Source organism: Uloborus diversus, chromosome 9 (genome assembly GCF_026930045.1).
Source record: "Uloborus diversus isolate 005 chromosome 9, Udiv.v.3.1, whole genome shotgun sequence".
Taxonomy (NCBI): domain Eukaryota; kingdom Metazoa; phylum Arthropoda; class Arachnida; order Araneae; family Uloboridae; genus Uloborus; species Uloborus diversus.
Window position 1 is genome coordinate 18,259,159 of NC_072739.1, and position 10,881 is coordinate 18,270,039.

The 10,881-nt window shown below is 33.9% G+C and overlaps 1 non-coding gene across 1 annotated transcript; it reads left to right on the forward strand.

Annotated features, from left to right (window-relative positions):
* The first annotated feature begins 4,244 nt into the window (after window positions 1–4,244).
* Window positions 4,245–4,405, forward strand: LOC129230826 (U1 spliceosomal RNA). The gene has a single exon (XR_008581222.1). It is a non-coding gene; the product is annotated as a U1 spliceosomal RNA (small nuclear RNA).
* Window positions 4,406–10,881: the final 6,476 nt, after the last annotated feature.

The following is a 10,881-nucleotide window of genomic DNA, read 5'->3' on the forward strand; positions in this document are numbered from 1 at the left end:
GTTTGCGGGGTATGAATCTTTAACACCGTGGAGTGCCTACTTTTCCAAAAAAGAAGAAATAATTTCAGCAAGGAATAAATGTACAACAATCTTGCTTCCAGTCATTAACGAAGATATCAACTCACCTTCAGTTGTACGACATGCGACAAATATCGTATCTGCAATTATTCGCAAAGTTAATCCAAGCCAAACTACGGTCATTACAGCGGATCAACCCATCTACGCCCTGCTAAAATCTATTCAATGGGCTATGCCGAATGAGTATGGCGAAGATAAAATGTTTTTCATGTTAGGTGGTCTCCACATAGAAATGGCTGTTTCATCTGCAATAGGTACATGGCTTGAAGGAAGTGGATGGACTGATCTCCTAGTAGAAGCTAATGTAACAACATCGGGAAGAGCAGAAGGAATACTAAAAGTTTCGCATATGAAGAGAAGTCGATACGCTCACGAGGTTTCAGTAACCACTCTCCAAGTTCTGTTAGAGAAAGCGTATCAAAATCGAAAAGATATAGACGAAACATTTACAGACTGGGTTAAGCGAAGATGAGAAGAATCGCCTCAGTTTAAGTACTGGAAGATCACCATAGAGCTAGAATGTATACTTTTAAATCTGGTGCGCACTATTCGTCAAGGAAATTTCTCAGGTTTTATTGTCACTCTTGAGAACATATGTCCATGGATGTTTGCTCTTGATCATACAAATTATGCCCGATGGCTTTCAGTATTTCTGTTCAATTTAAAGCAGTTACCAGAGCTGCATCCAGCTATTTTCCAGGAGTTTCAAAGGGGAAATATATCTGGCTCCAAAACTGAGAGGAAATTTTCCAGGATGGCACACGACCATTTGCATGAGCAAAACAACAAGTTAATTAAAGCAACATCAACTAATCTATCACGTTTAAGTCATGAGGCGTCATTAATACAATGGATGGTTGCTGGACCCGAAGTTGTGCGCATGATTGGGGAGTTTGAAGAAAATCAGAGCCTGAAGTCGGACGTCACTACTGAAGAGCACCATGAAGATACTAGAAGCTTTTGTATTCGGTATCAAACTCATGTTTCCAGCCTAGTTGAAACATTTGAAGAACATGGAAATCCTTTCGAAGATGACGAATTAACTACAGTAAACAGCAACAGAATTATTTTCTCGGAAGAAAGTGCCATTTCTGTGATGTCAGCGCAATCAATCGGAACAAGCCAATTCAATACATTTGTTGAAGATCGCTTAGTGTTAAGAAAAGTATCCATACATGATGTTATTAAAAGAAACAATCTTCTCTTGATGAGCAGCAAAAAAATTTCTGTTAAATCCAAAGACAAGCAAAAAATTGTGGACTTGAGGAGGGACAGCACTCTTTTTGCTAAATTATATGTTACCTGCCAAGCAAGGCAAATGGACGTAAAAGAATTTTTTTCCCATGAAAACAGCTCGTGTCCACCTTCGATATCCAACCTTGGCAAACTTAGGAAACCAAGTAATAAGTCCGACGTAGTTTCTTGTATCGTCCAATCTACTGGACTGGATTTGACGGTTATTCCAGTACCAAATGCTTCTTCTCTTATCATTGATGGGGCTGTACTGATTCACATGCTTGTTCCTCAGTCTACTAGAACTGTGCAACAATACTGCGATCAGATTGTGAAGCCGTACATTTTGATGAGACTAAAAAGCGTTGATAGGGTCGATTTAGTTTTTGACCAGTATTTAAAAGGCAGTTTGAAAAGCGACACGAGACAATCGAGAGGATCTGGACCAAGAATAAGTATTAAATCCAATGTTTTGATACCAAAGTCATTTCCTAAATTTCTTGCGAACGATAAAAATAAAGAGGAGCTTTTCGAATTTTTGGCTGAAAATCTCGTGAAGATGGAACTACCAGATGGGAAGCAGGTTGTATGCACCTACAAAGACACTGTAATTGCTTCAGACAAGAACAATTTTGAAACCATATCTCCCGTATCCCACGAAGAAGCCGATGCGAGGCTATTCCTTCACGTGTGGCATGCAATAGAATACTCGGGTCATGCAAAAATCATCGTGAAAACTGTTGACAGTGATGTTGCAGTAATTGCTATGTATGTTTTTTCAAGAGTCCCGAAACTGCAAGAGCTATGGGTGGAGTATGGAAGTGGAAAATATCTGCGGTATCTTCCCATCGACGATTTGCATCGTAAAACTCCACAAGGTGTGCCAGATCTTCTGCCTTTTTTCCATGCGTTTACAGGAGCTGACACAGTGTCCAGTTTTGCCAGCATTGGTAAAACTACTGCATGGAAAACGTGGATGGCGTTTAGAGATGTTGACAAAGCTTTTTTGTACTATACTAAAGTACCCGAGAGCATCAATGAAGATGAAGAACATTTCCTACTTATTCAGCGCTTCGTCGTCCTTATGTATCAATCATCAAGCTCAGTGGAAACCGTAAATGAGGCTAGGAGAATTTTCTTCACCCAGCAAAACAGACCAATTGAATGTATTCCACCAACTAGCAACGTTCTCCTGCATCACCTAAAGAGAGCAATATTGCAGTGTTCACTATGGACCAAATGTCTTCAGCGAAATTTTCAGCTCTTGGATCCATGTCATTGGGGATTGAAAAAAATCGGTGAAGAGTTTGAACCTCTTTGGTTTGCGCACCCCGAAATAACAATGGACAAATTACAGGAACTTATATCATGCAAGTGCAAAGAGATGTGTACACGCTGTCGATGTGTCAGATCAGGTCTGAATTGTACACTTCTTTGTAGTTGTGAGGGTCAGTGCAATATGTAAAACGTTTTTTAAAAAAACTTATTGCAGTTTTCGTATAACAGGTACTACTTTTTCTTTGTATTAAAACGTATAATTTTCGTCTATTTCCCTTATATGTTTAAAATGTAAGCATTTTTAACAAAATTGTTTTATTATATGCTAGTATAATAGTTAAATCGTCGATCCATTTGGGTCGGTGACTTTGATTATTTCTGAATTTTAACCTCTCTTTCATTCAATATATAGGTAAAATACTGATAAAAGATATCAAAACATGAAGTACAAATTGAAATTTAATGAAATTGGAAAATTTCTTTTATAATGCTGGTATAACAGTAAATTTTTTACTCCAATATCGGAGAATACAAAAAAGTCATTGTTTTCCTATCAATTTTCACGTTAATATTGTAATAATTATTAAACTATTTGTCTTAGAAATTAAAACTAAGCACTGTTGAAGAGCTTTTTTAAAGGGCTTTCAGATAATGTATTTGAATTTTACAATATTATGATCTATTATGTAGTTCTAAGCAGTTAAACCAACGTACTAACCGATACATGGCGGCCATTTTGATGACGTCACCACAGGGGGGTCTTGACCTCCAATCAATTGCCTCCCGACGTTTTTTTGCTCTCTTATATGAACATAAGCGATGTACAAAATTTCAGACTGGTATCCGGAAGTGAAATGTTTTTGCACAAACTCCACCGACTATTACGCATGTTCTAAAACGCAAAACTTATTTGTTTGTTGAAGTCAACATTAGGAAGAAAACGTACTCTAAGCATTCAGAATTGGCTGAGTCATCGAAATTTAATGATATTCATTTATCCCCCCTCAACCCTATATATCCACTTGTGATTGGGTCATTTTTGAAGTCCTTTCGAATAATTTCTGGCGACATCTTGCTATTGCATGATGGAAATCAAACACAAATATGCCTCCAGACAGAGAAAAACCAAATTCTTTTAAATTAAAAGCAGTTTCTCGAAACACCAGCATATGTGATATTTTTTTGCTTTTTGTGTTCCCAATATTAATTTCTTATATCTCAAAATGGTCAGCCGGGGATATGATAATTTCTTTAAATTTTATAGTTGGGGCAAACCAAACCTGGCAGTGCCGTAATGCTGTGATTAGGATCTGCGTAGCTTTTACATTGGTTTCCAGCTACGTTGCCCCAATTAAGTCTTACTCAGCGGATGCATCAAGATGTTTTGCGCCATCTGTTGACAATCTGGAAAAACGCGATTTTGAAAACTCCTCAAATTGCTACTTAGGTTGGAAATAATTTCTGATTGATATTTATTTTACTTTTTATCAGCAAACCCAAGCTTTGGAGAATACTTGATATGGTATTTATCATCATAGTTATGTTTGAGTCTACCTGTACCAAGTAACGGCACTCTAATTAGGAAAAATATCTTTTTTACCAGTTTATTCTGAAGTGAAAAGATATATATATACAGAATTGTAATTCCTCCGAACATACTTACCTGGCACTGGGGATGCCTTGATCAACGAGGAGGCTCCCCCGAGCAGAGGCCCTTCATTGCACTTCGGAGGGTTGACGCTCGCCACATCCGCAAATTGCGGTTGCTTGGGGTGCGTAATTTTTGGTAGCTGGGACTGCGTTCGCGCTGTCCCTCATTTTGAAAGGTTAGAAATATATCATTACTTGCATCTCGGAAGGTTAAAGCCACATCGTTAATTCTATGTGAATGGTGCTATGGCATTAGTATTGAATACTTCGAAAACTTAGCTTTCACTCATTTTAATTTTATTTTTTTCAAGCTAGAGCAATGGACCCAGGGCTTGATTGGCACAGAAGCTGAAGGTTGATTCACACTACCCAGGTATGTCTCACTACATAGGCTCTAGTTCGGCTGCAATGGGGGTCCTAAGTTGCTAGCTTGGCTCCAGAAACTCAATGGAGTTCTCTTGGGAATTCACTTTTTTTTTTTTTTTTTGCCATTATTTTAATTTTGAATAAATGAGGTTGAATGCTAAATTTGAGTAACTCGCTCGTGCATTTGAACTGAATAGTGATTATAATTTAAAAGTTAAAAATTTTAAATCAAAGTTTCATGACAGAAAATAAAACAGCCTTGCATTAAATGAACGAATTACCAAAGTTTTGATGCAAAAAAATTGCAAATTACTGCAGACACGCGTTACGGTGAGGAACACTTTTTCAATGCAAAGAAGAGTGAGCTTTCAGATGACTTTTCATCCAAAAGCTCACCCTATTTTGTATTGAAAAAGGTGTTCTTTGTAACGCCGAAACACGTCTCTGCAGTAATTTGCAATTTTTGTGCATCAAAATGTTGAAAATTTATTCATTTAATTTTCAAGCACAAAGGTATTAATTTGTTATTATCCGTGCATTACTTTCCTAATTCACGATTACTTGTACTTGTTGTTAGTTCCAACTGGAATTAAAAAGGGCGGTTATGAATATCGTCGCCTCAAAGCAACAGTAAGATATCTTAGTGTTGCTCTTCAGGCGACGATTTATTTAGCCAGTATTAAAAATTGTTTTCCAAATGAAAAAAGGATGGACTATCAAATTTCGGGCAGGGTCAGTCCATGTCAGTTCAACCACACCCCAACACCCACCATCTCAGATTTCAATGAAACTTTGTATACTTCTATGTTTCATAGTCCTATGTAACCTCCTAAAGTATTTCTTCTCTATTTAAAATTGTTTTTATTTTATGACCCTTCAAAGTTTTGAGATTTTGCGTTAGTTGTCATTCACAGTTCTCTCAAAATGAACTGCAGCTGTTTGTAAAAAAAATTATTTCTCAACAACTAAAGATAAAAAGTATTTGAAAATTTTCACATTATACATTAAGACTTCAAGCATTTTAGAAAAAAATATATCAAAGATCTGAATTTATATTCAGCAATTGAAAAAAATTAACAAACTGAAAATTTTAAAAAATTTTCAATAAAAAAATGATTTTCAAAATTTTAATTTTTTGGCATGAGGGTCTAAATTAAAATAATTTATATATTTTTTTAAATGATCAGTAACATGTGTGCTAACATATAAAATGAGAATCTTTAGGGGACTTTGAGGGATTCTGCCCCCTTACCCCCCTTATTTTGATAAAAGAAAAAAAATCGATCACAATCTTACAAACTTAGCTAATTACTAATAGCATCAAAAAAAATTGAATAATGACATACATTGGTGTTTGAACCCAAATTTAAACATTTTAATACTCAAGATTTTTTTGAATTGAAAGTAGTTAATTAAATAAATTAATAATAAACAATAAAAACAGGTTATCGCGAAATTCGAAATTTTCCTACAACAATTTATGCATACTAAAAATTATTGTTTAGTATGCATTAAGACAACATAGAAATTAAAAGAGAAATCATCTAATTCTAATTTATAACTAGGCAATTAATACAAAGTATCACAAATCCTATAAATACCAGCTCATAGTTCTTAAATTATTTCTACCTTATGTCTGTTTTCCTACTAAGAAGATTAGAAAATATGTATGTGTCATTCCATTTATTGTGTTGTGTGTAATCAGATCTAGGCCAAATACAAGTAAAAATTTGATATCTGTCCAGTAATGATTTCTCTAACGAACTGGGCAAAGAACAGACTAAAAGACAAATTCGAAGCTAGACACTTCTAGTTCGCAGAGCTTTTAACTTGTTTCATTAATCTAATGCAATATCAAACTGGAACATGGATTTGTTTTCCGCTTATCAAACAGATTAGCCCAGAAAAGTTCAATTTCCCGTGCCCCCTCCAAAATATTTTTCTGTATCCGCCCCTGAATTGCGGTATGTTGTTTAAAGCCACTTTTTATTTTATACAAATGATTTATAAACATTCTACTCTAAATATTCCTGTTTAAATACAGTGAAACTTCAGTAACTGGACACACTGATAACCCCTGTAACTGGACATTTATTTTTCTTAGGGTTGGCCCAATGCCAAATTCAATGACTGAAAATCTATCTAGCTTGACACACATTTGCGAGAACCCCCTATCAGTCCACACGCAATTGCTATTCTAGTTAAATTTTTGGTACCAACATTCTTTCATATTAAGTTTTTCTCAGAGTTTTAGGAAATCTCTTTTAGAGAATTCTATCTTTTATCCAGGGGAGTAAGCAACCACTCTGTGCTGTTAGTGCAATTCTAAAAGGATAGGATAAAATATACCAAACTGTAGAGAAAGAAGGCACCATTATACCTGTATTCTAAATAAGTGTGAGCAGGACTTTTTATCTTTAACAGACATGACTAACAAGAAGCTTTTATCTCTTTTCAACAATTATGTATTTATGCTTCACAATATATTTAAATATATTATTGATTTTACTATATACTTTTCAAAGAAAGAAAACGAAAAGAATAGAAAATTCCTTTACTGGAATTAGTTTTCATAATGTGAATATTAAGCATCAGTAAGTAAGTTGTACACACAGAAACTCTTTAGGAATTAAAATTTTAGAACCCCAGTAAGTTGACGTCCACTTAAGTCGAAATTTTTTCATGTTTCCTTGGTTTGTTGAGTTATGGAGGTTCCGTTGTAGTTTGAATTAGCACATTTTATATTAATTTCTTTTCTCTATTCTATTTATTGCACTTAATTGCATTGCACCATTGTACACTCCCAAAAGCAGTTGAGGAAAAGATGCAAGTTATGTTGGGGGGGGGGGGGGAATCCGGACAAATATTGTTTTTTTCCCTTGCAAATACTAATTTAGTTTCTTATTCTCATTAAAAAATATACAAAAATCCATTGAATATGAGAGATGCAATTTATTTCCTCATTTGCTATGAAGGGAGGGGGGAAGGTAATTTACTTTATTTAGAACATATTATTACTAAGCAATCAAGCTATTAACTTTTAAGGGGTGTTAACTATTTTCAAGAAATGAAAAGGATGAATTTGTTGCTGTACAGCAGTAACACTTAAATAAAAAACAGTTCCACTATACTTAAAATACACCGCCAGCTCAGTTATTCCATCTGAGGACTGCAGTTTCGTGCTTTTTAGCACTCTTCAGCCCGGAATAGGAATCACATGAGCTGGAGGCGAAAAATCTCTTAAGGGAGCCAAGAGAGCCAAACAAACTGGTAGCTAATACAGAATTAGCAAGCCAGGAGAATTAGGGCGGTAACTTATTACAAAATACAGTTCCACTATAGCAATTTTTCTCAAACATAAGGGTTTAGGTGGGAAAGGGGGGGATCCTGAAAGTGCTAGAAACTGCATGATTATAAATTGGTGTTAAGAGTTAATTTTTGTTTTTCGTTGTCTTAACTAAAATGCAGTAATCTGTATGCAGATATTATTGTCTGTAACTTTTAAATTTCATGATATCTTATTTTCAGAATGTCTATATTTTAAACAATTTTTAACTACTTCAAATTTAAAAAAAAAAGCTTAAATATCAAATTTATATGTCTGACTTCAATATTAAACACACTTTATATATATATTTTTTAAAAAATAATTGTTGGGAACTCTGTTTTCAAAGACATAGAAGAGCTTTTCTCTGATGCTTTCGTTTTTTCTGAAGAGGGTGGGGGGCAGAATCTCTAAAAGACCCATAACTTTTTTCATAGGGGAAGTTAGGACTCATACTCATGATCATTTTTCATTGTTAAATATGATTTTTAAAACTGACCCTGATGTTAAAAATTTGACAATGGCTTTTTTCACCAAAAAAAAAAAATCAAAATTTTTCTTTTTCCAATTTTTTAAAAAATTCTTAGTATAAACCAAGATTATTATAATATTTTTAATAAAAATATTCAAAATCTTAGCATTTTTTATGAAAATTTCCAAAAAGGTAAGTTTATTAGTTGCTAAGAAACAATTTTTTCCCATTAAACAACAGTTCCGTTTAAATGTCTTAAAAATGACAAAAAATGCAAAATCAAAAAATTTGATAAGTCTATAATATCAGAATACATTGAGATTGAAAGAAAAAAAACTAAGGGGTTGCTTTTTACCACAAAATAAGGAAGTATACCAAGTTTCATCAAAATCTGAGGTGGTACATTATAAATTCCCATTTTTACGGTAGATTTGGGGTGGAACTACCCCATATTTTAAGTTATTTCAAATGAAAAAGAAGTTTAGATTTTTTTTACATTTGAGTCCAATGTTCAACACACTGTATATTTGAATTTTTGTCGTAATTGCTGACAATTCAGTTTTTAAGAATATGGAAGAGATTGTCTGTGTGATGTTTCCTGCTTTTTTTTTCAGATTGGAGGGGGGGGGGGGGCAGAATCCCTCAAAGTCCCCTAATGTTTTTTATTGGATAAGTTAGAATACATATTCATGATCATTTTTTAAAAAAATTATGATTTTTAAAGCTGACCCTCTTGAAATTCAGAATTATGTCAGCACCTTTTTTTGACAAAAAAAAATTTAAAATTTTCACTTTTCTAATTTTTTAAAAATTTCTTATGTAAACTGAAACTATTAAGATATTTTTTATCAACATGTTCAAAGTCTTTACATTTTATGCAAAAATTTTCAGAAAGATTATAGCATTACTTACCAAGAAACAATTTTTTTAATAAACAACATCTTCTCAGTTTGAGTGTCTCAAAAATGATAAAAAATGCAAAATCGCCGAATTTCAAAAGGCTATAAAATCAAAGCGAATTGATATTGAAAGAAAAAAAAATAGGGGGTTGCTTATAACCATAAAGGGATGAAGTATACCAAGTTTTATCAAATTCCGAGACGGTGGGTGTTAAAATCCCATTTTTGTGGTTGATTTGACGTGGAATGACCCGGCAGTGAATCTGAAAGAGGCCTACGAAAATAATTCATTTAAAATCTTATTTTTAATTAATTTGAAGTAAAACACTGCAAGATATAAAAAAATTAATAGAATGTGTTTGAATGTTACTAGTGGTGGGAAAAAAAAACTAATTCCATGGGAAATGCCATTGCGTTTCTTGAGCCCAAATAGCAACTTTGAACCATTGTTGCAGCTAAGAGCTGAACTAGGGCCTGTGCAGTCTAATTCTTTACCTGCGTAGCAAAGGAAAGAAAAAAAAGCGTTTATTCCTGGGAATAAACCGGAATTCTCAGGAAGCAAACTTTGTAAAATCCCGGGAATTTTCAAGTAGTTTAATGAAAAGAAAACTTTGCTAACTTTTTTCCTACACGATTTCAAAATTTTCATGCTTTTTACAGTTTTAAATGCAAATTATGTAACTCTTTTCTAAAAAAAATAATGCCAAATAGACTGTTTAGTTGCCCTTGACTATTTTTTATTGGTATGCAATTAAATACTTAACTGATTGATTTGAATGTTTAATACTTTCATTAACATTACAAATCCGTAATTGAACATTTAAATGATTTATTTGTACAAAATCAACCATCAGTTTGAAATTCTTGCAAAAAAAACTGTTCAACAGCATATTTTTAACTTTAATTCAATTACAATTTTAAATTCAAAATACCTTGTTCCAATCTGAGAACATAGAAGATTTTTTCAACAGTGATATCATCTTAAAAAATCTCACGCAATCGTGTTTTAAGATCAGAATCAACGTGGAAAAACATAGAGTTGGTTTGCTCTCAAAATTCCAGTTTATGCCCCAAAATTCCTAGGCTTATTCCCGTAGCTCAATGAGTTTTTTTTTTTTTTGCATTTCTACCAGGGATCATAACTAGGGTTAATTAGCCTAAGTCCCCATCTTTTCCAGTCCCGTGATTCTCAAGGTTTTGACGTTTGTAGTGAGCTACAGTACTTATTTTCAATTTATACAAATGCGATGACCATCAACAGGCTATGGGTCAAGCTAGGAAGATCCTAGTCAATTTATTAGTCACCGATGAAGCTCAATGACCCTCTTAAAGTTATCCAATCCTTGCTTATTCTTCCGGTAAACTGTTCCAAGTGCCACAAACCTACTAAAGTAGTATTTTTTCCCCTTGTTTCTAGACTAGCCTGAGATTTGGATAGCTGAAAACAATCACCTCTTGTCCTGCTTTCCGTGAAAAAAGTTAAACCATCAACAGCTCTCATTTTTATAAAGTTAAACAACTGAATTATGTCCCCTATGAAACTCCTTCGCTCGAGGCACATTATACCTTATTTAATGAAG